This window comes from Anabrus simplex, chromosome 3, assembly GCF_040414725.1.
Source record: "Anabrus simplex isolate iqAnaSimp1 chromosome 3, ASM4041472v1, whole genome shotgun sequence".
Classification (NCBI taxonomy): Eukaryota; Metazoa; Arthropoda; class Insecta; order Orthoptera; family Tettigoniidae; genus Anabrus; species Anabrus simplex.
Genome location: NC_090267.1, coordinates 298,832,718 through 298,860,187, shown reverse-complemented (window position 1 = coordinate 298,860,187; position 27,470 = coordinate 298,832,718). Strand labels below are relative to the sequence as shown.

At 41.0% G+C, this 27,470-nt stretch overlaps 1 protein-coding gene across 1 annotated transcript in view; it reads left to right on the top strand.

Moving 5' to 3' along the window:
• LOC136867248 (probable G-protein coupled receptor No18) overlaps positions 1-27,470 on the top strand; it is a 1,741,601-nt gene that overhangs the window by 98,284 nt on the left and 1,615,847 nt on the right. Inside the window, exon 2 of the mRNA XM_068227059.1 lies at positions 16,086-16,175. The gene's annotated coding sequence lies outside the window, so the exon portion shown is untranslated. The remainder of the gene's footprint in view (positions 1-16,085; positions 16,176-27,470) is intronic.

Here is a 27,470-nt window from a genome sequence, read left to right as displayed (position 1 = left end):
TCTCTCACTCTCTCATATTTCAGGGAGTAGCAGAATTATCTTTCTTCTGTGGGGGCTTGTATGTGCCTATTATTTCCTTTAAAATCAAACACCCTTAATTAAATCTAAACACCTTTAAAAATCACTGCTCAGAAGTTGGAATTATCAGAAAAGCTACTGGGGTGGGTTGGTTGTGAACATTCACTGGCTTCTCAACTAATGCAATCTAGGTTCGAACACCAGCCTAAGCGTTTGTAATTTATAAATGAAAATTCACGCCCCTCTTGTTCGGATTCTGCGTATGGCTAGAGGCTCAGATATACTAGAATTCCCGTAGAACACCATTCTGACTTGTTACTGTAAAATGTAAAGTTCTCTTAATCAGTTATGACAAATAATCCGAAAATATATGTGCCATTTTTAAACCCATGAAAACATGGTTAAACGTAAGCTCACTGGACAAAATATTAGTTATTCTAGTACGCATGCACTGATGGATCATTAAGCCTGTACAGACGGCGCAGCGAACGAGTCCCGTGCTCAAACGCACGCGCACTGCCTCCACGTGAGCACAAGGCAGTAGCGATCAGTGATATATTAATATTTCAAGCGTACAGTGCACGTTAATATAGGTTGTAAGTATGTGACGCAGTGACAAAAAGGCACAATTTTGTTTGGCCGTGCCCATGACCGTACAGTGTGTGATGTTGCTGGATTTTGTTGGTCTTTCGCAGTGGACTGTTCAATATGTCTACAAGCAGTGGTGTACTACACGTGGCCACGAAACACGACGTCAGAATTTTGGTCGGAAAAAGATCCTGATTAAGTTAGTGAGGGGGACCGGAGGTGCGTTTCACGGCTTGCGAATCAAAATGACCTCCAAACCCGACAGGAATTGTTGCAGTCAATTCCATCCCAACTTGATAGCGAGAGAACATTGCGACGGCAACTGCATGCATGTTTCCCGTTGATTTTCTACAAGTGCTAGAAGGTGGTGTTAAATCCAAGTCTGCCAAGTTCAAAGAAATGCATATCGATACCTTAAAGCACACAAGTGCTATGTCCACTGTTTTGGGATATTAACATATTGGTACCACCAGATTAATAATGTGAAACGGCATTGAATTCACAGTTGTTCTTTGTGGGAAATACGAGAAAAATTGAGAAACCTAAAATTGCTATCTCCTCCCCTGTCTTCATTACAAGCGCACACAAGTACTAGGTCCTGATCTCTTCCTTGTTGTCAGGTCTCACGTGCTCAATTGTGCTATGTCCGGACATAGTATCCGTGTGCATTTACTTTACGAAACAAGAATGGACGTAGATCACGTTCTTGATTCATTATTGGCCTTGGTACTTGTTGTTTTGGCGGTCCAGTACAGCAATTTGTGAGTGATATTGTAATTGTTCTGGCTCGCATAATAGCTGTAGGTGTTAATCGTGAATGAGTGACATGGTGTCAATATTGACTGTGAAGACTGCTTTTATACTACACACTACAGCGGTAAGTTATCATCTTATTAAACTCATTCTCTATCTACGAAAACAATAAAAACCTCATATTTGTACTGAAGGCTGTGTTAATGTATTTATTTTGGATATGATTAGAAATGAGAACAGAGGTAGATCAATTGTGCAGGTGGTTGGATGAGTTGGAAGCGGTAAAGATGACGTTTTGTAGACCCTGCAAACTGGAAGAGACACGTCAAACAGGTAAATCGGCTGGCTGGCAAGAGTTACAGCGACGTAAGTGACCGAATTATTCCACCCAAGGCTGTGAAGCTGGATGACTTTACATGTAGGTTTAGATGCCTAACGAACATTACTCGAGAACACCAACAAACAGTGTTCGACGAGTATTATTGTTTCGAAAATAACTTGTAATAGAAATGGCCAGAAAGAAGCCTTGGCCTTACACTATCATTCAACCGAGCCACAACAGCGGGTACGAATTAGAACAGCTGACAAAACAAGTCATGAAGAAATGAACAAGTGATTATATGAATAAGAAAGTTAATTGACTCCACGTAAAGTGGTTTCGTTTCCAAGAAAATTGTTCGACAATTCACTTCAAGTACGGTGTGAAGGGCGATTTCCACGATATTGTGATGAATCCATGTAAAATTGATTGGGCAAACATTTCTCTGAAATTAAAAAACAATGCTCAGCTGCCCATTTCAATTAAGAAAAAGAAAGATTTGTTGAATCTGATGAAGAATGGTGTAATCCCATCTGATTACAAGGGCTTCATCAAAAATTTGCCTTCGTTAAAGGATGTCTGCGTTGAAGCTGTATGGACACCGACAGCGGCCAAGGATGATTAGAATGTACCAAGGGGTGATCTTTCTGTTCTGTGTGGTTTTTTTTTGTTTTTTTACGTTTGATATTCCATTGTACATTTTATTGCATTCAAAGTGATAAAATGTCATAAATGTTTTTCCTTGCGGTTAAAATATTGTATTTGTTGAAAATATCCTGTTACAGCCTTTGTGTCTTTGTGACACATAATAAAACTGTTAGTACTATGTCCACAAGTGGTAGCACTTGCTAGTGCTCAGTTGTGCTATGTCACGACTTAAGTGCAAAAACACATTAAAATAAGAAAATATTGAGAATTTTCACACAAATTCTTTGGAATTACGGCTCAGATGCATTATGCTTCATAAAAAATCAGTGTAATAGCATATAGAAACAATCGATTATAACGAAATATCAATTTAAAGTTTAGTTTTGCGATTTCCCACAACTTGTTATTAGTGGACATAGAACTAGTATCCTTTAAGGTATCGATATACCAAGTGACCTGATGAGCAATATTTTCACACCATGCCCCATAGGGACTCGTTTTGTTGGGAATGCTGTTACCATCATTGCTCGTACTCCAGTCACTTTCATATTGTCAAAACCAAGGATGACAAACTAACAAACATTTTCTAGCCCTTGCTAGAAGAAACGTGCGTTGTGCACACTGCAGTATATCTCACTAGATATGGATTTAGGAAGCGAGCTGTTTAAACGTGTAATATTGTAATCATGGATGTTACCAATCATCACTACCTTTAGTAAATTTAATAATTGCATATGCTGTTTTCAGCAACATATCCCTCGAGTTAGATGAATTGAAAATTCATATTTTAACATACTCGTAAATATGTCACATTTAACTTCATAAGTAAAATGCTCTAACTATTATATAGGCAGTGAGAATTAAATAGATTTTAATCCTAAAATTCTTCTATGAACGTGTGATGCAGCTCCTTCTCTCACTGGACATTACAAATCATCATGCTCTGTGGAGTAAAAGTGGGCAAGTAACAATGAAGTGAGAGGGGTAAGAATGGCAGTTTCGTGGATGTCGCTGAGATGGATCATACCCATTAAAGAAATTTAAGGTTCACTTACGGGAGGTCAACTTGAGAGTGCTTTATTCTCTTTAAAATGATCGGAATTTTACTCGATTGAACTCTCTTAAGGGGATTACATTCACCGTAAATTCCTATTGTCACCGCCTGGTTTCACGTCAGCCATTAGAAGAAAACGCTGAGCATGCCGACCGATAAAATTGTATCACTTCGTGAGCGTTTTCCATTACCTTGCAAATATACACACTTAAGTTCTCAGAGGAAGATTGCAATAGGAACTATAACACCTTTCTGGAAATTCTCGGGAAGCTGATAAATAGACCGTGATGGTTTTAAGCAAAATGATATGCTTAGATGATATTTACAACGGGTTTAATGACTACGATGAATAACCATACCCAGATACTTTGTTCTACTTTATCCATGACAGGAGAATGTTTAATTTTGATAAAATAACTTGGACTAAATGTCTCACCATACTTCGTTGCCGAACGTGATGAAGTGTCTTTCCCACCAGGAGGGATTAAGCGGTAAAAATTTGATAGTGGTTTCCGAAATATGGAAACACGCCGAAATACTTTCAGGACGGCAACTTATCGTATTGTTGAACTTAGTTTACTGTTATCATATCTCGATTTATTTCTGATCTCAATCAATTATCTCTCTTTCCCATCGATATTTTCTTGATTTTAATTAATAATAATAATCTGGCTCCTTGGTACTGATCAGCGTACTGATATTCGGTTCATTGGGCCCTGGGTTCGATTGTAGGCCGGGCCGCAGATTTTAACCGCATATGGTTAATTCCACTTGCCCGAGCACAGAGTTTCTGTTTATCTTAATACATTTTCCTTCATCTACACCAGGGCCTCTCAGGGTTCATGCGCGTGGTGCATGCAGTGTGCACGGTGCAAAATAGGACTTGGCTTGGTTGACCAGAGTGCAGACCCCCACTCCTCGATTTGTAGCAATAGCGCTTACTCTCTCTTTCCGCACGCCTGTCTCGCTCGCTCCGCCTGTCTCCCTCTGCCCCACTTGCGCCGTAGCGCTCCAAATCCGGACTGAGTTGAGCCGAGTAGAGCCGAGCTTAGCCGAGTGGCCCAGAGACGAAGCGTTGATCCGAGCCATTGCCGAGCCGCACTGATGCACAGTGCACGGAGCTCTTGCGCCTCGATCTGCACGCGTGAGATTTTGGGCGTTTGAGAGGCCCTGATCTACACATAACTGATCACACTACTAACCAACACAGAAACACGCAGTAGTGTGAACACACCGGCCGCAACACCGCGCCAAGTCCATATTAAGTGCCGACCCCTCTAAATTGAAAAATTCAAACAGGAATAATAATAATAATAATAATGGTAATGTTGATGGAAGTGGATAAAGATCTACAGGAACTGGGAATAACAGAAGGAATCTTACAGGATCGTACAGCACTCAGGAAGATGCTTAAACATAAGAAGTTCCAGAACAGATTACCAACAAAGAAGACTGGCGCCCTTTGGACAAAGGAGAGGAAGGAGCAACACAGCCCGAGGATGCGCAACTACTGGGCAAACATCAAAGCCCATTCCAACATGCAATAGTTGAATGTCGTGGTCCTTAGCTGGCCTATACGAAACAATAATAATAATAATAATAATAATAATAATAATAATAATAATAATAATAATAATAATAATAAATAATAATAATAATAATAATAATTGTTACGTCCCTCTAACTACTTCTGCGGTTTTCAGAAACATCGAGGCACCAGAACTTCTGATCGTTAGGAACTATATATGGGTCAATAACTCCAATGACAAGAAGCTACCGCATCTGAGCGCCATCAACTGCATCGCAATGAGTCTAAGCAGGCTAGGAACTCTAACAAGGCCACCGCTGCCCTATCTCTCACTCAACCCGGCTTTATTCAAATTCTCGCTTTAGTTTGTAGTGCACGCTGGCTCAGATTGCACAGGGAATAATTCGTGTCTTCCATTCCCTCTGTTTGCTACTACTCAGCTTGAGACACCAGATATGACTGTCATGATTAGCGAACGTCTGGGCAGTTGTTCCTAGAGAAAGCGATGTTGTCGGTTGGAGTTTGATGTGTAAGGAATGTTAGAGTCCCATCCAAACCTGGACGATGATGGTCTAGTAAATGCTCCCTAGTGATACCTGGATCCAGCGATCAGGCACTCACGTCCGATGTTCAGTTGCGGTAGGTTAACTAGTTCCTCCTCCAAGGTCGGTGGTTGCAGAGTAGGCTTAGGCCTACATGTGTCCACGGCTGGACAGTGGCCGGGCAGCTCTGCACTCCGACCGACCAACCGAGCGGAGGACCGGTGCACCTCTGTAGTCGTGAGACTGAGAGGGGCTGGTCACCACTGTCGGCTGTCTTGAGAATCGTTTTCTGTGGTTTCCCATTATCCTGCACTAAGGCGAATGCCAGACTATTCTTGGTACAGGCTACGGCCGCAAATCCCCTCACATTCACCATGCATCTCCTTCACAAACTGAAATCTCTTTGATCTGAGAGAAGGCATCGCCTTCTCAAAGGCCTATCTTACCCCTTCAGAGTACGGAATGAAAACATTTTTTAGTAGTAGCTCCTCCAACAAGCAGCGCTCGGGCTACCCGTACAAGGGGTTATAACAGAGATGCTCACCTGGGCTCCCGTTGAGGCTAGCCCAGTGCGGCCGGGCTGGCCTGACGTAAATGCAGGCAACTTACGTAGCAAACATATCTCAGTGAAACAAGAGAGCGAACACACTTTGCAGAAAAGGTAACAGTGACGTTCAATTGTGATTACGAAGCTCTCCTCCACTTCTCAGTGAAATGCTGATTCGGGCAGAGTTTTTAAAATAAAACGCTGTGATCGCAAGAAAATTGACTCAAGATATTACGGTCGATTTATACTGCACTCGATATAAACTCGTTGGCTGAACGGTCAGCATACTGGCCTTCGGTTCAGAGGTTCCCGGGTTCGATTCCCGGCCGGGTCGGGGATTTTAACCTTAACTGGTTAATTCCAATGGCACGGGGGCTGGGTATATGTGTTGTCTTCATCATTTCATCCTCATCACGACGCGCAGGTCGCCTACGGGACTACCCGCTTGCCCGCCCGCTTCCAGTGCTGGGCGCCTGCGGGACTGTTTTATTTACATAAAATTTTATTCTTTCTAAGAAAAGTGCACTTTATAATTTTTGTGTTGGAGTCCACAAAGGTACAAGCGTACAAGCTACAATTTACAATTCCTTGGATGGGAATGACAGTATTTTCATTAACAAAGTACATTTTCTGTTATTCATGAATCTAAAAGTAATATAATTACATAATTCAACAAGTTTAATGCTTGATTTTGCACAGTTTTGTAGTGTTGTGTAACTTTGCCTTTTCACTGAATTTCTGAAAATAGTATTTAAAACTTAACAGGCGTCCAATGATAACAATAGCCTCTAAATAGCGAGGGAGTTTTATCACGAGTGAGGGCGTAGGTATTTACTTTCACCGAGCTCGATAGTTGCAGTCGCTTAAGTGCGGCCAGTATCCAGTATTCGGGAGATAGTAGGTTCGAACCCAACTGTCGGCAGCCCTGAAAATGGTTTTCCGTGGTTTCCCATTTTCACGCCAGGCAAATGCTAGGGCTGTACCTTAATTACGGCCACGGCCGCTTCCTTCCAACTCCTAGCCCCTTCCTGTCCCATCGTCGCCATAAGACCTATCTGTATCGGTGCGACGTAAAGCAACTAGCAAAAAAAAAAAAAAAAAAAAAAAAAAAAAGTATTTACTTTCCAATGTAAACTGAAAATGACGTGGATTTCTGCCCTCTTTCTTTCATTATTTTCCGCCTCCATTTGAAACTCGGGTATCGCCGCAATGATCGAGTGAGACTGGGAGAACTTCGCCCAACCTTCATGGCCTGTGACGTAATCATAACGTTACTGTGGTTGAATAGCATACGCTCATCGCCTGCCTCTCCGACTCGTTGGCTGAACGGTCAGCATACTGGCCTTCGGTTCAGAGGTTCCCGGGTTCGATTCCCGGCCGGCTCGGGGATTTTAACCTTAATTGGTTAATTCCAATGGCACGGGGGCTGGGTATATGTGTTGTCTTCATCATCATTTCATCCTCATCACGACGCGCAGGTCTCCTACGGGACTACCTGCTTGTCCGCCCGCTTCCAGTGCTGGGCGCCTGTTGCCCAGCGTGAGAACTTCTGGGTTATAGTATCCAATGTTGGTTAACTTAGGAGACCTTAAGAGATCCGGAGGTTTGGCGTCTTACTTAATTGATAACAAAAATATATGTGAATGACATTACATTTCAGTATAACATTACGTGTTTCCGTTATCTCATGTGTTAACTCCCTTCACTGGGGAAGCTGGGTGTGTGTTTAATCTCTGTAATTTTACGGCTTCACATTTGATCTAAATCCTTGAAATAAGTTTGCTGAATATTATTTTCTATTTCTGAAAGAATTAATATTGAAATGAAACCTGTTTGATCAGTTTTGTCGACGTACAATTTCTGGTTTTATATTTTATCTAATATTCACAGTACGTTGATTTTACTCAGAAATCACACGGGCTAGGTATATTGACATAGTTGACAGCGATGTCCCACTTTCATTACTGTAAGTAGGCCTACCTACCAAAAAATATATATAGGACTACCACCAACTTACATTTGAAGAAAACTACGGCATTATTAAACATGAATATTCCCTCCATAACGTTTCAATAGGGGAACACACGTTTTGTGGAAAACGTAAGTCTAATGTTTTAGAAAAATATACGATTAAAATCGTTCATGCGAAGATGGATATAGAATAAAAATGTAAGTTTTTTCATAATAGTATTTACAGTATTTAATATCATCACATTTCGGTGAGGTACTATCAGTCACTAGGACCAACATATTGAATCATCGCAAGAAATACTTCCAATTTTGGAACTGAATTAGTTCTTGATACGTATGACAGAAATATTTAAAAACAGATATCCACGACTATATCTAATATTGTGCGAAGTTGAGCTAGATGTAGGCCTAGATTAACTAGGCCTATTCTGTAATTATAGACGATGTGGATAAAACATACAACTCTGTTATATTTTCTTCAGCTGGTAGAACTTGCGTAACCATAAGTGCAAAATTTGGGAATTAGAAAGAAATTATATATGTCAATATAAAATTTAACCGAAGTTCATAATTACTCTTCCGTGAAATTAAGGAAGAATACTTTTCTACATAAGTTTTCTTTGACAGAAATAATTTTGCAGTAACTTCTGGTAGAAGTATTAACACTATCATATTTGCCAAAGTTATTTTATTTTAATTCAGTGCTGATTCCCTTATCTTGACAGTTGAATCTCCATCCAAATGAAGAGGTTAACGAGAACCAGTGTCTTCATTCCACTTGTATTCAGCGTAGTTAAAGTCGTGTGCAACAAGTGGTTTGTTATTACCGTCGTACCTTCTTACTCAATTCATCATAACTCATGAATAATTGACCCCTGAAGAGAAATCAAATTAGGTGAGTTAGTACACTTTCAGACATTCAAGAGCTGAGCATAAAATCAATTCATATTACTGAACGTTCAGGTTTGTAACGATGTGCTCTCTTGAATATACAAAATAAACCCGTGGCACAACAGCAAAGATAGCTGCAGCCCAGGTAGATGGCTTGTAGATTATAACAGGCTCGTAGTCAGTGTGTCATCCTTGGCTTCTGTAAACGGGCCATTGTCGCTCATATTAGATAACTCCACAGTTGGTTTCAAAAGGCTGAGTGATTCTCATTCCACTCTTCAGTCTGCAACTAACATTTCTGGAGTAGGCCCTACCTGAGAATCGAACGCAAGTCTCTAGGTAAGAGGCAGGCAGCCGACACCAAAGGGCTTACTTTCTTTCGTTCTTTCTTTCTATAATATACAGTTGTTATTTGTCATCCAGTTTAATTGTGGCTTTCTTCGTCTCTGCAAATGAAGTTATGACTTATTTCTACTAAATGTTGTCATGAAATTGTCGGTATTATTATCTGACTAGAATTTTACAAACACTGCTTCATAGCTGGGTCCTATGGCTGGTGAATTCAAGAAATGGTAATCCACAGATTATATAAACTGGGTTAATTTTCCTATACTTTCAAAGATATTCTCTGAAATGATTCCTTCAGATATCTCTATTATTTTCAACATAATGTACTCCTTTGCCGGCGTAAAGGCAATGAACATGTCTTCCATCCGGATTACCGGGCGAGTTAGCCGTGTGGTTAGGGGCGCGCAGCTGTGAGCTTGCATCCGGGAGATAGTGGGTTCAAGCCCCATGTCGGCAGACCTGAAGATGGTTTTCCGCGGTTTCCCATTTTCACACCAGGAAAATGCTGGGACTGTACCTTAAAATCACGACCACTTCCTTCTCATTCGTATCCCTTTCCTGTCCCATCGTCGCCATAAGACCTATCCATGTCGGTGCGACGCATAGCCAACTGTAAAAAACATCCGGATTCCCCAGATTCGATTCCCGACCAGGTCAGGGATTTTCATCTAGATCTGAGACCTGGTCCGAAGTCCAGTCAGCCTATGAGAACAGCTATCTGATGGAGAGTTAGCGATCCCGGTCTGGAAATCCAGGATTAACGGTCAATTCACACTAAGTAGAATTCTAAGTAAAAGAAGCAACCACGAAGCAATTCACATCGCAATCGGTTTCATAGAGAGTTTTACGGATTTAATTTGTTGACAGCAAAAGGAATGTCACTGCAATTATATCTCAATATTGTCTTTGTGATGTATGAACTGGCTGTTATCATCTTGTAATATCTAAGCAAAATTGTTTTTTTTTATTAGTTCTACAAACACCTGAGGCCACATACAGATTACGTTTATGGAGTCTATGATTTATTGCAAGACCTATTTCACTGTCTGACATAAAACACATTATTAACAGTTTAACTCTAAAACCTACAGCTCAACTGATGTGAAAATGGCTGTACCTTAACTAAGGCCACGGTTGATTCTTTCCCACTCCTTGAGTTTACCTATCCCATCGTCGCATTAAGACCTATTCGCATCGTGGCGACGTAAAGAAACTTGCAAGAAAGTAATAATACATTAATGTTGATCATGAATATTTTTTGGGAGAGTAAAATCACTGTTTTGGTCTTCCTATAAACTTCCAGTCCATTCAGAGATTTTGAAATCATACTGACCTTAAACCTACCCATGGATATTTAGACTCAAAGTATGAAGTTTGGTTTCAACACATCCAGTAGTTTCAGTAATAAGAACTCATACAAGGAAACAGACACCAAAGCTAAAAAGTAGTGGACATTATTACACCTGAAACGATTTACTAAAACACAATTTTGCCAAAATAATCATTAATCAAAATACAGACATACGGTCGTTACGATTTTATATAAATAAAATTTCATTTGAAAAGGTGGTTGCTCATCTGTTACCAAAGTACTGGTAATCTTTGAGAACCTAAACAGGTACTAAACTTCGCTACAAATATACGCCAACTTCATTTCATTATAGAATATTCAAGCTCCCTACTATGTCCAATGAAGTGCTACGGATTTACGGATTTAATTTGTTGACTGCAAAAGGAATGTCACTGCTATTATACACTGACTGACAGAGCAAATGCAACACCAAGAAGGAGTGGTCAGAACTTTATGCCAATTGCAGGGTAGACTCACGTCACTGAGGTATGCTCATGATGTGAAATGCGCCGCTGTGCTGCGCACGTAGCGAACGATAAATGGGACACGGCGTTGGCGAATGGCCCACTTCGTACCGTGATTTCTCAGCCGACAGTCATTGTAGAACGTGTTGTCGTGTGCCACAGGACACGTATATAGCTAAGAATGCCAGGCCGCCGTCAACGGAGGCATTTCCAGCAGACAGACGACTTTACGAGGGGTATGGTGATCGGGCTGAGAAGGGCAGGTTGGTTGCTTCGTCAAATCGCAGCCGATACCCATAGGGATGTGTCCACGGTGCAGCGCCTGTGGCGAAGATGGTTGGCGCAGGGACATGTGGCACGTGCGAGGGGTCCAGGCGCAGCCCGAGTGACGTTAGCACGCGAGGATCGGCGCATCCGCCGCCAAGCGGTGGCAGCCCCGCACGCCACGTCAACCGCCATTCTTCAGCATGTGCAAGACACCCTGGCTGTTCCAATATCGACCAGAACAATTTCCCGTCGATTGGTTGAAGGAGGCCTGCACTCCCGGCGCCCGCTCAGAAGACTACCATTGACTCCACAGCATAGACGTGCACGCCTGGCATGGTGCCGGGCTAGAGCGACTTGGATGAGGGAATGGCGAAACGTCGTGTTCTCCGATGAGTCGCGCTTCTGTTCTGTCAGTGATAGTCACCGCAGACGAGTGTGGCGTCGGCGTGGAGAAAGGTCAAATCCGGCAGTAACTGTGGAGCGCCCTACCGCTAGACAACGCGGCATCATGGTTTGGGGCGCTATTGCGTATGATTCCACGTCACCTCTAGTGCGTATTCAAGGCACGTTAAATGCCCACCGCTACGTGCAGTATGTGCTGCGGCCGGTGGCACTCCCGTACCTTCAGGGACTGCCCAATGCTCTGTTTCAGCAGGATAATGCCCGCCCACACACTGCTCGCATCTCCCAACAGGCTCTACGAGGTGTACAGATGCTTCCGTGGCCAGCGTACTCTCCGGATCTCTCACCAATCGAACACGTGTGGGATCTCATTGGACGCCGTTTGCAAACTCTGCCCCAGCCTCGTACGGACGACCAACTGTGGCAAATGGTTGACAGAGAATGGAGAACCATCCCTCAGGACACCATCCGCACTCTTATTGACTCTGTACCTCGACGTGTTTCTGCGTGCATCGCCGCTCGCGGTGGTCCTACATCCTACTGAGTCGATGCCGTGCGCATTGTGTAACCTGCATATCGGTTTGAAATAAACATCAATTATTCGTCCGTGCCGTCCCTGTTTTTTCCCCAACTTTCATCCCTTTGGAACCACTCCTTCTTTGTGTTGCATTTGCTCTGTCAGTCAGTGTATCTCAATGTTGTCTTTGTACTGTATAAACTGGCCCATCACTCAAACGAACGGTGTGTTACAAGGAGACCCCATTAGCCCTACGCTTTTTAACGTAGCTACAACAGACATCACAAAAATAACAGATAATCTATCGACAGTGCTTTATACCTACGCAGATGACAAGATATTAGGAACAGAGAAGACCTCCAGATCGCGGTAGATAGATTACAGGAATGGGCCGATAAAAACGACTTCCAGGTTAACAAGGACAAGACGGTCTATATGGTTTTCAGAAAAGGAGGATGAATAGCAGCGACAGATAGAATTTCATATGCAGGAGTGGACTTGACTACAGTAACTAAGTTTCGTTACCTCGGCATCACTCTACAAACGTCAGGATCTTCGTTCAAAATACATGTGATGGAAAGAGCAGCAACAGCAGCAGTAAGAGGAATTTATGATATACAAGACCCAACCAAAATATCAATGATGAAATCATTGCTTTCGTTACGGGGGCAGGTATGATTAAAGGTAATTGTAAGGGGTAGTGAGAAATCAGAATATTGGCCCTAACTACTCGGTCCACCGGGGTTATCCATATTTTTTGGCTGGGTGGGTGTATAGGATACGTACTGAGATGTGTGTTAGGGAGGGGTGGGATGAAAGCACTGGAAAGTGGTCAAACTCCTAGGAGGACCGCGTTCAAAGTTTCGGTGCTACTCAGAGGGTGACCGTCGGGGCTAGGTAGAGGTATGGCAGTAGGTGGATTAGTGTGCGGTGGAAGTGGGTCGGTTTGGTCTGCTGAGTTTGCGCTGAGAGGAGAGATTTGCAGGTTTATATGGCAAGTTTTGGTTGACTTGAATAGCCATACGCGGTATTCCGTACAAACTCGCTGTGCCAGCCCCACCATGGGGAGAAGGCACGAGCTACTAGTCAATTTCAGCAAAAATTTTAATATGTTACATTTCAAAATTCATAACTTCCAACCTGCTATTAAGCGAAGCGCAAAAGCATACCGGTATCGGTAGCTCTCTAACTATCTATCTCTTCGGAGATAGGTGGCTCATACGGACGGCTAGGGGGTGCAACCAGCACTCTCTACATTTTCGTAGTACAATGGAACTTAGATATCTCGAATCATCTCGGGAGGTAAATTTCATTTCGATTTATCGAAATTTCTAGATATAGAGAATACCGTTTTTGAGCATGTATAGCACATATTGAATCATATGTATATACGGGCTTATACTGAGTACATTATTTTTAACAGCACCTAAAGATAAACAATCAAACACTATTTTACGGCATCACTTTAAGAAGACTTAAAGAAGAACTTTTTAGAAGACAGGATACAGTACATACAGTAGTAAAACAAGAAGCATACCTTCGTTAACACCTTTGGAAAGAAACCGTAGTCTCTTCTGTTTGTTACTGTTAACCCTTCCCTCCTTCACTTTGAAACTTCTCGTCAATACCACGCAGCCGAGGTTCATAAATCAAGCTTGTCATCCGCGACTTCGGGTGGTTGCTTTCGTACGTAACCGGTAATTAAATCACACCCAAGGAACAGCGGGGCTTTGCCGATTTTGCGATCAATAGAAGTTTTCGTTTATCGGTTCCCATCATATTAGCTCCCAGCATCACTGTAAACCTTTCTTTACTTGTTAATTGTTTCTCACAGACCAAAAATGCCGTATCACAGAGATAATGTTGCACAAAATTCGAATTACAGAGTATTCTTTTGCTTGATGGGAGGAAATGTTAACTTCGAGAAATCGAGAAATTCGTGTAACCGAATTTTGAGTAATAGAGAAATAAATACACGCGAAGAATATGACAAACGGCCAGGAAATTTAAGTTACCTCGAGATACTGAAAATTCGAGTAATGGAGATTCACGATCGCTTCGAGATATCGAGGTTCGACAGTAAACGCAAGAGTATAGAGAATTTCACATCTTGAGGAGGAAGGTCGACAACCTCCTCTCGCCACCATGCAAAGCTTATCATTGTCAGCTTCGTGTATTTTCATTCCGTACAGAAACAACGCATTCTGCCTCCACTCAGCAACAGACATTGATCCTTAAACATAAACTTCCTCTAAATCGTGACAATGTTCCGTAATATAAGAGGTCATCGTCCACGTTGATTTCGCACTCTCTTATAAAATGTAATCACCGAGCTCGATAGCTGCAGTCGCTTAAGTGCGGCCAGTATCCAGTATTCGGGAGATCGTGGGTTCAAACCCCACTGTCGGCAGCCCTGAAGATGGTTTTCCGTGGTTTCCCATTTTCACACCAGGCTGTACCTTAATTAAGGCCACGGCCGCTTCCTTCCCACTCCTAGCCCCTTCCTGCCTCATCTTCGCCATAAGACCTATCCGTGTCGGTGCGACGTAAAGCAAATAACAAAAAAAAATGTAATCATGGTGTTGCAGACTGTACATGTTATATTTCCTTAAAAAGTGTAATAACTAAGAAAGACTAAAAGAAAGAGGTCAGAAAAATATTAGAAAATTCAAATTAGACACACTCAGCTACTTGGGGGTTGGCGATATTTGCTTTTACTTTATGTCCATACTGAATTAAACAAAATGAATCAAAGTTCAGATACTCATTTCACTTATATTTTACTCTTCCGACTGTCGCTCACTATAAATGGTAATTCACGATCCTAACTAGCCTCTTAGCATACTTGCCAACAAAGGAAACAAAACCAAGCGGACTCTTCTACGGAAGAAGTAGATAAAAAGACAAAGTGTTAATTGCTGTAATTTTAGGTCATTTCTCTATCGACCAAACCTGTTCAAGAATATCCACAACATCAACCAATCAACAGCTGTCTATCGTCAAAATTCTTTCCTCTTCGGGTCATCATTTTCATTTTATCTCAACTACGTGCACTCGCATTTGCATATAAATTCATAGGAATAGCGCTCTGAAATATATTCCTAATACGTTAGACCACAGACCACACAATCAACGGAGGCAACTGTGTCACTCTGACATACTGAGAGACTACACCCCGAGGAGTTAAAATTCAAAAATATGAGTTCAATTCCATGCTGAATGTTTTATTATCTGAATAGGTTATGCATGCGTATGCATTTGTTTAATTTTATATTTTAACACATTTATTGTCATTACGTACAATTTACCATTTTTGCTTTACGTCGTACCGACACAGGTCTTTTGGTGACGATGGTATAGGGACGGGCTAGGAGTGGGAAGGAAGCAGCCGTGGCCTTAATTAAGGTACAGTCCTAGCATTTTCCTGGTGTGAAAATGGTGAATCCACGTAAATCCATCTTCAGGGCTGCCGATAGTGGGGTTCGAACCCACTATCTTCCGAATGCAGGCTCACAGCCTTGCGCCCCTAGCCGCACGGCTAAAATGCTCGGTATCATTTTTTTGTAGTTATTCGCTATATATATTCAAAATAGATACAATTCGAACTGCAGATTTTCTCTAGATATATTGTGGAACTCTCCTTATATTATTACACATAAATGTGTTATTTTTAGGTCGTGCCTTAACTCAGTGCAATATAAATTTTCAGCCGTTGATTTTTGTATCAGGAAGTGTCCTCTGCCCTCAGATGGTCAACGTACTTAACTGTACGTCTTGAATATTATTTCGATATCCGAAGCTGGCATATATTATTATTGGATAATGTTCATGGCGAATTTATAAATATAATATTCTTGAATATTTTCTTCCATTTCAGAATAATGAAGAACAGTGAATATGCAAGCGAACAAACAACATATGCTCTGTAACTGAACCAAACGTACGTCTAGTTCTCGACGAAAGACAGGTAAGGTATTTGGCTACCGTTTGAATTTTTTATTTAATTTATATTATGTAGTTTTAAATTGTGAAAAGGGATCTTTCTGGTATTAGTTTCACATTATGTATTTTGGAAGAGAATGAATAGAAAAATATTGGCTAGTATATACAGATGAGACACAAACACTTCAAACTTCCAGTTACAATTACGGGTACTAGTACGTGACAATCTCTCAAGAAAGCTATTTTATTGACTTTTATTGTATTCCTCATCCAGTGATATGCTGTATTACAGTCTTTTGTCATATTTAAACGTCCTAAAAGAATAATTCAGAAATGGCGTTAAGTGGGACACGCCCTCTCTGACCTGTACTGACGGAGTCAAACTTAACACGTACATTTTTATCAGCATCAGGAGTATTTAGATAAAGTAAATTGCCTTTTATGAAGTTGTTCCTCTGTAGCAGATGCATTCGTACGAATATTTCTGAAAGGACTCTGTTCCTGTTTTGCGCACATGTGTCCTCTCTTTCAACGGCGTTTATTTACATTATCCTGGTGTGCTATTCGCGTCTGTTTCAGCCTGTATCTTGTAATTATATTATACCTATTATAATAGGTAGAGTAAACAGGTTATTAATATGAAACCAGTGTTTTGTGGAAATATTGGTAAAAGAAAAAATAATACAAGTAACTTAAACCTAACCTTGCTATTGTTGTGAAGGGGAGAAATAATCTCATACTGAACAAGAATGACACGAGTTTGAGAGTAGGTAATGTGGAAAAATCAAAAGGAGGCAGCTATTTTCTATTTATTGTCGAACTCGGTACAGAAAAATGTGTTATGCAAATAGTGTGGTAATATTTACTGTGCTACCATAGCAGAAAATCTGGATAGTAGGAGAGGTCTTGCAACTTACCTGCCTCTTATCTACTAGACACACATTCTATTACAATATACCTCTCTATTTACGCAATTTAAAGAGGGACAGGGAGAATAGTGTATACCTTGAAGCGCGAATGTTTCAAAATACTATTCATACCATTTCTATTCGTGTTCTCGATATTTGTTTAGATGTTCGGACACAAAGTTTTGGTTATTGCTGGGTTTTCATACTTCAAATTTCTGTGGATATTGCACAGTTATTTTTGATCCACGTGGCTAAAAACGTTCCAATAAGAATTGTCGCGGCACTACGCTAATCGTATTAGAATGAGGGTTTATTATTGGTACCCTTATTCGCTATCAAACAAATTTGATATACAAATTTAGAAATACTAATGTGAAACACACATTATATTCAGATGGCCCTAGCTGTAAAGAACAGACGTCAGTGAAGGAAATATAAAAAGTGCAGGAGTAATGAAGCTGACTGAAGTTAAGATGGTCAACGTGATGAAAATGAAATGGCGTATGGCTTTTAGTGCCGGGATATCCCAGGACGGGTTCGGCTTTCCAGGTGCAGGTCTTTCTATTTGACGTCCGTAGGTGACCTGCGCGTCGTGATGAGGATGAAATGATGATGAAGACAACACATACACCCAGCCCCCGTGATATTGGAATTAACCAATTAAGGTTAAAATCCCCGAACCGGCCGGGAATCGAACCCGGGACCCTCTGAACCGAATGGCAGTACGCTGGACGTTCAGCAAACGAGTCGGACAGGTCAACATGATAATATCATTGAAGCTCACTCCTTCCTAACGTGCTGTATACACTAAATTCACATGGTACCATGGAGCATAATTTCAACGAATGATCGGGAGTCGGTGGCACCGGATGTTCCTCTATATATCCTTAATAATAATAATAATAATAATAATAATAATAATAATAATAATAATAATAATAATAATAATAATAATAATAATAATAATAATAATAATTTTACCGGTCGGTACACCTCTACGCCGCACATTTGAATTTTCCGCCTTAAAGTACTTCTCTATAGGAGAAACACTGAACTGCAACAACTGAACTAACTCTACTGGTTATCAGAAGATATCACTGTGTGTTTCTGATTTGCTTTTGTTTTTCATTGATCAAGAAGTGTGGACATTCTCTAACAGATGTCTCTACCAAAAACTATGATAACGCACTCTGGTGTAAAGGAATGAACTTTCTTGGAGAAATTTTGTATTCATAGGTTTTGTCTTTACTAAATTTTGTTATGTCAATGGAGGGTTGGCAATATTAAACCTTTCTTTCCGCCAGTTTTGAACATAGCCAATCACGAATTTCTTTAATTAATTTTCGGCCAATCGGGGCTATCTTCTTCAATTTTGTATATAACTGTGTACTGTAACCAATAAACGTTTGGGGGTGTGTTGTTATCATTCTTGAAAGGTCTCGAATTTCCCACGAGGGTGTAAAACTGCTGATTTTCTTGTCTCCGGGCCATTCGTATAACATCTTTCTCAGTGTGTGAATATGTAGCAGGGGGCAGGAAGCGCCTCGTTCTACCGGCAGCAGCTCTTCAACAACATCTTTATTTCTTGCTAGCTCAGCAGTTTAACTCGCGGGGAAGGTTCTAAACCTTTAATATGTAACCTATATCTTTAAATATGGAAGCCTTTTCCATCCTTGTAAGAACTTCACACAACTTGAACTATAATTCGGGGATAGAGAGTGCTTTACCTTCTCGAGCTTCCCTTCATTTTGAAATTGAGGTGACTACGTTTTCGTGACCGTTTCTATTCTTCCTTAATGTGTTAAAGTTTCCTCATACGCGTCACCTCCCTAGCTTGGTATTAGCCCCTGTGTTATCGGCCTAGCGCCACATAGGTTTTAACAAGCCTTAGTGTAAGAGTGCAAGTACGCGCCTCCATTCATTTTGTGTTTGGGCCATTTAATTAACCTGTAATTTGCTATTCAAGCCTCGTAGGTTGGGTTCAAGATACCCCTGTCTCATTGTAAGTGTGCCTTGAGGGCAGTTAGAAGTGAAGTTTGTTGTGGCCTTTGATAGGCTTGTAAAATCAAGAGCGGGTCTGCTCTTTCTTGTATTTTGATGGGGGCCTATAGGAGGCTTAACATGGTAATTAGGAGCAAGTGCTCCTTGGTATGATGGGGTTTTCTGCCCCTTTGTTCAAATTTGTACCTTGGTAAAGTTGGGCTAATAGCTCTAGGATTGTGAAAGTGGGGCTCGAAGCCCAAAACTTGTAAGAAATCCCTGAACTGGTAAAATTATCCTTGTACCTGCCTTTCATTGTTATTCCACCTAGTGGAAAATTGTTTTCTTGGTCTTGGACCGGATAGTTGGTTATTGTTTGACTCGCTGGTTTTTGTTGAAGTCTAAAGCTCTTAGTTAAATCTTGTTAAGTTTTGATAATTTTGAAAATATAACCTTTATTGAAATTTTAAATTCATCTTGTGGCCTTGTAGTTAGACCCATTCTAGCCCGCACCTTCTTTCACCGGATAACTCCGTAACAACAACAACAACAACAATAATAATAATAATAATCATCATAATAATAATAATAATAATAATAATAATAATAATAATAATAATAATAATGAGATAAACCTGGCACGACTAAGTATAGTCGTTGTTTATCAAACAACATAAAGAGAGGTAAATATTATTTTTGTATGGTAAAATATACAGTATTCTATTTTTGAAGACTGAAGTATTGGGACCTTTCCCACCGTCCCCCATGATTCATGGGACCATGTGACACCAAAACCAACCCTTTCGGGTCACGAACACATGGGACCATGCTCCACGGGAGTCGACAGTCAAGGGACCTATTCGGCCTGTGCCGATTTCCCCTCATTGGGATTGTATCATTAATCCACTCACATTAGGATTATTGGCCATACAGCACGGCCAGGTCAAAGCCACTCTCCCGTTCCTGAGGTCTGAACACGGACTCCTCAGGGTCGAAGTCCGTTCGCGGCATGTAGAGGCTATCAAACTTACACTAACTTAAAGGCCTACAATGAACGGAAGAGGTTTTTGGATGCTTGTTTTTCGGCAAAGAAATAGCACAAATAAGTTTTTCAAATTTACTAAGGCGCTCGTTGAAATCTATACACACTATGACATTCTTGGTAAAGTAATATAGGTTGACAAAATGAAGACAATTACTTAGCAACAGTAACATCCGTGCCATTATCCATCAGCTAACATCATCCACATTCCATTAAAATATCTATGTGGATGACCACAACTTCTAATAATATTTCAGATGAAGGAAAAACTTCCATCCGAGCCAACAACCTGATGGATACCTAACTTTACATAAAACAAAAACAATTACACACCCCCAAAGGATGATCGTACTCGTAGACATACTACGTTCATACCATCGGTTTTGTCTGTCTATCACCCGTTGGATATCAAAACTGTTGAGTGTTACACACAACAAAATATAACACAGACTACCTATTTACAGTTACAATTCGAACCATTTTCCTCCAAATATCAGTATTCCCTGAGACAGAATCCCATATCATGAAGTTAAAATTTACTTACACTAATTCAACTACCCCGGAGTGGTCATTTACCTTATATCCTCCTCAGTCCGTATGTAGCATATGCTCTACATGTGGTTTTGTCTACTTACAATAAAACAAAATTATTTAAGGAAAAAAGTAATAATGGTAGGAAAGTCAACTCTGAGTCCTAATGTAGCATAAATGCTACACAAATAAAACAACTTGGTGAAACACACTAATTTTCCATGGCGAATTTTTTAAAATTATTTGAGCAAAATATAACACATCGAATGCATCAATAGGCTCGGGACTGAAGAGGATATCTACCGCCACCAAATTTTTATACGTGAATAAAAGTATACTGGAGAAATAAAGTATATTTATGTAAACCATGGAAAAGAAAATAAGGTTACGCGTTTCCACCAATTGGAAGACAAATGAAATAAAAATCAAACGAACACAGGCTCGACCAGGAACCCGTCACTTCCAACAACTACCAGTGAAAATTCACCAAGTCTAAATTCGCGCATAACAGTACATATCACAAAACAAGATTACACCCTGAAAAAGGAACACATACTATACAACAACACAAAATATAAATGGCTGTATTTCATCTCGTAGCACCCGCTACTTGAGCGAGCTATCGGTCCCTTCTGTGCTCTGTTGAGGTTCGAACCTGAGACTCTGGTCGTCTCCATCAAGGGTACTGTAATCAAGCCCTAATCAGTCTAATCATGTAGAGAACAGTCATAAATTCCTACATTGCCTTTAGATCATGGCTGGTGGATCGTGTGTGGTAGTTACGTAAATATTCTGTCTTTATTCTCACAGAAGACTGCACCGTTTTAAAAAGAAACACTTCTCGGCCAAGCGACTTCCCTCAGCTGCCCTCTCACAAGGACCTTCCCATTCTGGGGCAATAAATCTTCCCTTCGCACAGCGGCGAGAGACCATTTGACGCACTCAATATCGGCAGTCACCGAGTCAACAAAATCATACAATTGAGCTAATGCAGGGTACACCTGCTCGAACCAGCTCATACTACCATTATGTCCAAGAATTATTTCTCAAATTAAGCCGCTATCTTATACCAAAAATCCCCTCAGCTCTCCAGGAGTCTGGGGTTCCACCATACATTTCTTCCGTCGTACGTTTTTACCACAGTTACGTCAGCCTTTAACCCAAAGAACAATGTCCCCTAATCTCTCCCCCTTGAGGCGAGATTGTGTACCTGTCATATTCTACCCTATTACTCAAGATATATCGGTATAAAATCACCGATCAAATTACTTTAAGAAAATAAATATAATAATAATAATAATAATAATAATAATAATAATAATAATAATAATAATAATAATATTCAGACATGATAAAACTCAACTAGAAATCTCTACTTTATTAGCCTAGCTAATGTGTAGGGGGGGCCAGGTTTGAACCTCCACACATATCTTCTCGAACATCTTCAGTTACAGCCAAACTTATACACTAGCATGCAAAACAAACTACTGCCTCTACTTTTATGAATTTAGTGCTGTCACTATCCCACATTAACTTCTGTATAGGCACAAGTTAATGATCCTGACACCTACTAATCCCTGCTCGTATTATGCAGTCACGTAGATGAAATCTACGGCATTAACCTGTTCAAATTTCGACTTATTTCCCCCTCAAATCTTTCTCAGCACTCATAACCAAAACGTATAGTATAGCATGCACATGCATCCTTTAAAAGGGGTTCCAAACTTTATACATCCTTCCTGGTTCACTTCCTTCCCATATCTACTTACAAAAATCAAACAAAACAAGGGTCATCCGACCACTCCAGGTAATTAACCTATCAATTACATCATCATTAACCCTATCTTTACAGTAACTCTATTTACAAGGGGAAATACTAACATTGGAAGAAAATAGCTCAATACTCAACAATTTATGATGTTTTTCTGGCCCCGCCCGAAGTTTTCAGGGGTCTGCCATTGGTGCTCACTCCATGTCGTTGGCTCGTGCAGTGCTGGGTTCTAGGAGTTTGATGCCTTTGCCGAAGTAATCCATCTTCCTGGTAAACAAATCACTGCAATTATATTTACACAATCTTGCACACTTGTTGATCACTCGACACCATCCAACTTCCCCTCTATCGTTCTAGACCGATGCAAGTTCCGTGATGCTAATTATTATGGATATCTCAGCTAGTCTATTTCGTTTTAATTAGGCCAGTTGAAAATGTATGATCTCCTCCTTCCGAAGTCTATCGCCTCCTACTTCCGTGACTTACATCAACCGTCCTTCTCCTAATTTCTTGTCTAGATCATTCAGATCTTGTACTTATCATTCCCCGTTACTTAGTGTGATAATCTGATCCTGAAATCCTGTTCTCAATGTTACATGGATTTAAACTGATAGTATTTCTTCACACGATCTGATTTTCTTTTGAAACTAAGTTTACCAAATCCCAAAGTTATACTCCTCGAAAAATGAGCTCCCTCACTGCTACAGACATCAACCTCGCGATGAGCGTTCTCCGTCTAGAGTTTGATCCCCACGGCGACTCAACCTTTCACAGTCACTACCTACGACATAATGACAAATATTCAGATTTTACTTCGCGATCGGATGTCGCACAAATATATTTGTCATATAGTTACATTTCCTATTATCACTGCACACTGGAAAACTTTTTATGAACTTCACTGCCGTTTCTTTGTGTCAGTTATTCAGACAAAGCAGAGGTAGGTAGCGCTCGCGGACCGACCGTAGTTCCACCTCTGAAGCTCGTTCTCGACTACTGACTCCCCCGAGAAACTGCAACAACTTATAGCAAAGCTGGGAATAGGGGTGGCAAGCGTGCCCTGTCCCCACTCTGATTTTTATCTCTCCCGGGTAAACTAGCCTGTCGAAATCAGCAATACGCTAGATTGTGTGACTATGTTACGCACAAGTGCGCTATGCCATGCGGAGTTGATTATGTTCGGCGGATCTGCCGTAATTAATTTATAACATCGGAGGGGAAATGGTGAATCCCCAAAGGCATCTGGCTTCAGCCATCGCGTCCGTACGCTAACGCAGTTATATAAGTTGTTTACCAACGCCTTTCGCTTGGAGAGTATTTTCTATCAGAACTCCGGACTTCATAATTCAACCAAATTTCTGCACACTGCTCTGACGGATGCAGTTTTGTTAATCAAGCCTTATTTACGCCGAAAACACATTAAATTTGGCCCGATCGCTCTGGCATCGCTGTACGCTGGCATTTGTTTTTCAATATGGAGTCGCTAAATAGTGTTCTTCTGCTGCTTCTTCTATGACGTGTGCCTAGTTCGGGGATTCTTTAAGCCACCCAGTGGGCGTGTGAGGCGCCTCTCTGGCGGGCGTCCTATTGCACAACCTGATGCTACTCCCGACATCCACACAAAGAAAGCTTGCTGCCTGCTTCCTTACCAAGCATATCATTTGAAATAAATATTACTTGTGCCGATACGGTCACAGTTTACTGTTCACTATTACTTGGTAAACAAAGTCTTCCTTATGTTAATTAAAACTGAGAGTAAGTAAAGCAAAAAATCAAAAGTATTTTGTCATTTTGTATTTATTAGTCGTTTATCAAACAATGTAGAGGGAGTTAATTATTTTTATATGTTAAAATATAGAGCACTCTGTTTTCTAAGACTGAAGTATACTGCTCACCACCACTTAGTAAAAAGAAACCTTCCTTATATTCATTAAAATTGAGAGTATGAAATAATTTATCCACTCCTCCACAGCCCCTCAAGACAAAACTTATATTTTACATGTTAGAAATAAAGTTTGTTTCTCAGCAACTTGTTGATGTGTGCTCCGTCATAGAGAAAAGTCTTCCTTTATTTAATGATTAACTTTTGCGCAGTTTGTTCCCGAAAATGAAATGTGAATTTGTTCAGCGAGGCTTTCCATGACATGTAACAATACGCTAATAATAATACGCTAAGCAAAACCTATGTTTTTAGGCTATACATCACCAATTAGATTGAAATGGAAAGTCCCTACATCTAACAGAGGTAGTGACAGGAAGTGCAACTGGCAACCATCTTTTCTCAATAAAAATCAGAAAGTAAAAGGAAAGGGAGTCGGCCTCGTGGTGTAGGGGTAGCGTGCCTGCCTCTTACACGAAGGTCCCGGGTTCGATTCCCGGCCAGGTCAGGGATTTTTACCAGGACCTGAGGGCTGGTTCAGATCCACTCAGCCTACGTGATTAAAATTGAAGGGCTAACTGACGGTGAGATAGCGGCCCTGGTCTAGAAAGCCAAGAATAACGGCCGCGAGGATTCGTCGTGCTGATCACACGACGCCTCGAAACATGTAGGACTTCGGACTGAGTAGCGATCTCTTGGTAGGCTAAGGCCCTTCAAGGGCTGTAGTGCCATGTGGGGGGAAGGAAAGGGAAGGGTCACGAAAGGCATGCAAATGAAAGACTCCTTAGGCATCGCAAACCTAATACCATATGTGTAGGAAGAGGACAAGTGTTTACCAAAGTAGACCGGATAGGAATGATGACAGTGTAGTACAAATGAGTGGTCGTCTAGGTGCCCCGTGGTCACCAACCAACGATCCCAGGTTGAGACATCTGCAAACTCATCTTTTAGTCACTTCTTACGACAGGCAGGGGTGTTCAGGATGTAATCTACCTCCACCATCCTCAGGGAGTAATGTAAATTCGTATCTTCATCCTGCGGTGGTCAAGCTCTTGACAAACTCACCCCCAATGGAGGTGAAATGAAAATACATTTTATCACTATATCAGTCCATCTGACAACATTAAATTTCATTATGTTACATTACTCTATTCCTGGCCTCCGAGGATGGCAGCTATAATCACTAACCGTTATACTACGGAGGAACAAATAGTCCATGCGAGAGTACTATGACTGGGGGGGAAGTGGCACATAGATTATATTTATCCGAATTTATAAATATGTTTGAACTAAAATGTATTTTGGTAAATAAATAACCTGTTGTTCAAGCCGTTTCAAAACAGAATTCAGTAAATTTAGTTTAATGAAATTTACCGATTAACCAGAGTGTTCCAATAACATTTTGAGTGCTGTCTTCACGTAACAGTACAAAGACTTTCTGTGTTCCAGAGAAACTATAATTCAACTTACGCCGATATCTTCGTTTTACAGGTGATTGCAGGGACTAGTCGTAATGTAATTCTCATCACGTCGTTGAGACGTGTCATTTGGGCAGGCAGAACTCATTGAAATAACATCGTTGAAGGGCTTAGGAAATTTCGCATTCTATCATTAATTTCAAAAAATTCATACAATTGAACGGAAATTCAACGATCACTTTGGTTAGCCTTCGTTCAACGTGACTTAGATGTAATCGCGGTCAACAAAATGTAAATAGTGACTTAATTCAGTATTTGCATTAGTGCAGTGTTTAAAATTATAATAAATATTACTCATCATATTTAGTGAAATTGATTTTTAGTATTTAATATTTCAGTTGAAATGAGTCTACTGTATTTATATGCGTTAATTAAGGTAGCGGTTGCATCCAAGATGAGTTTTAAATATATGATAACTTCCAATTGGATGTACGTTGTCATTTTGTGCCAAAGAATTTTGATAATGTATTTGATATTTTAGATAAAAGTAAATTAAGAAGTCCGCATCTGTGGTGTAGTGGTTAATGTGATTAGGCCCGGGTTCGATTCCCGGTTCAGCCACAAAATTTGAAAAATATTACGAAGGCTGGAACGGGGTCCACTCAGCCTCGGGAGGTCAACTGAGTAAAGAGGTGTTCAAAGTCCCACCTCACCAATCCCCGATGTTGTTTTCCGTGGTTTTCCACTTCTATTCCAGGCAAACGCCGGGATGTTACCTAACTTAAGGCCACGGCCGCTTCCTTCCCTCTTCCTTGTATATCCCTTCCAATCTTCCCATCCCTCCACAAGGCCCCTGTTCAGCAAAGGAGGTGAGGCAACTTGGGAGAAGTACCGGTGCTCCTCCGCAGTTATATTTCTCCGACCCGAAGTCTCACGCTCCAGGACACTACCCATGAGACGATAGGGGTGGGATCCCTCACGGAGTTCGAGGGAAAACTAACCCTGGAGGGTAAACGAATTAAGAAAGAAAGAAAGAATGAAAGAAAGAAAGAAACAAAGAAAGTAAGTATGGCTTAGGTAACGGCTTGTTCGGTTCATGCAGAAGGATATAGGTTCAGACAACCGTCAGAAATTCTACGGAAAGGTACGCACGAAGACTCAAAATTGTCGCATGTCTGGACACGTGAAATATAAGAACATCGTCTTCGGCTGTGATCGAATTTGTACAGACAGCTGGATGCGTTTTGCAACACGGTCAGTAGTTCTTACTCACTGTGTCACTCTCCCCTCTCCCCACCTTCTTCTCCTCCTGATACGCACTCGCATACATCACTATGAAATTATAAGCACATGCCAAACTCTCACATATCGCAGTGGGTCAGCTGTAAGCGATAAATTCACGAATGTCATAAAAGTTAAGGTTCGAATCTCCGTGTGAACGAGTTTTCTTTTTGTTCCTGAATGATTACACTGTGATGACGTTAGGCAACGAACACACCAAAGTTTAGTCGAGCTACTTCAATGCTAAGCTATTCTGACATGGCATATTTTTCACACGCACCACGAGAGAAAATTCTGGCCCTCGTCCAACACGGCAACATTAGCGTTCGTTAGGCAGCGATTCGGTGTAGCGTTTCGCCTAGGGCTGCTGAGATATGGATAGAGCAGTGACGGTGTCAGGGGACATTGGACGTCTACTGAGCACTGGCTCAATGCTATAACTAGTAAGGAAGAAGGCAATAGGTTAACTGAAACTTCATTAGTAATTTTTCTAAAGTTGCTGTACGTTGG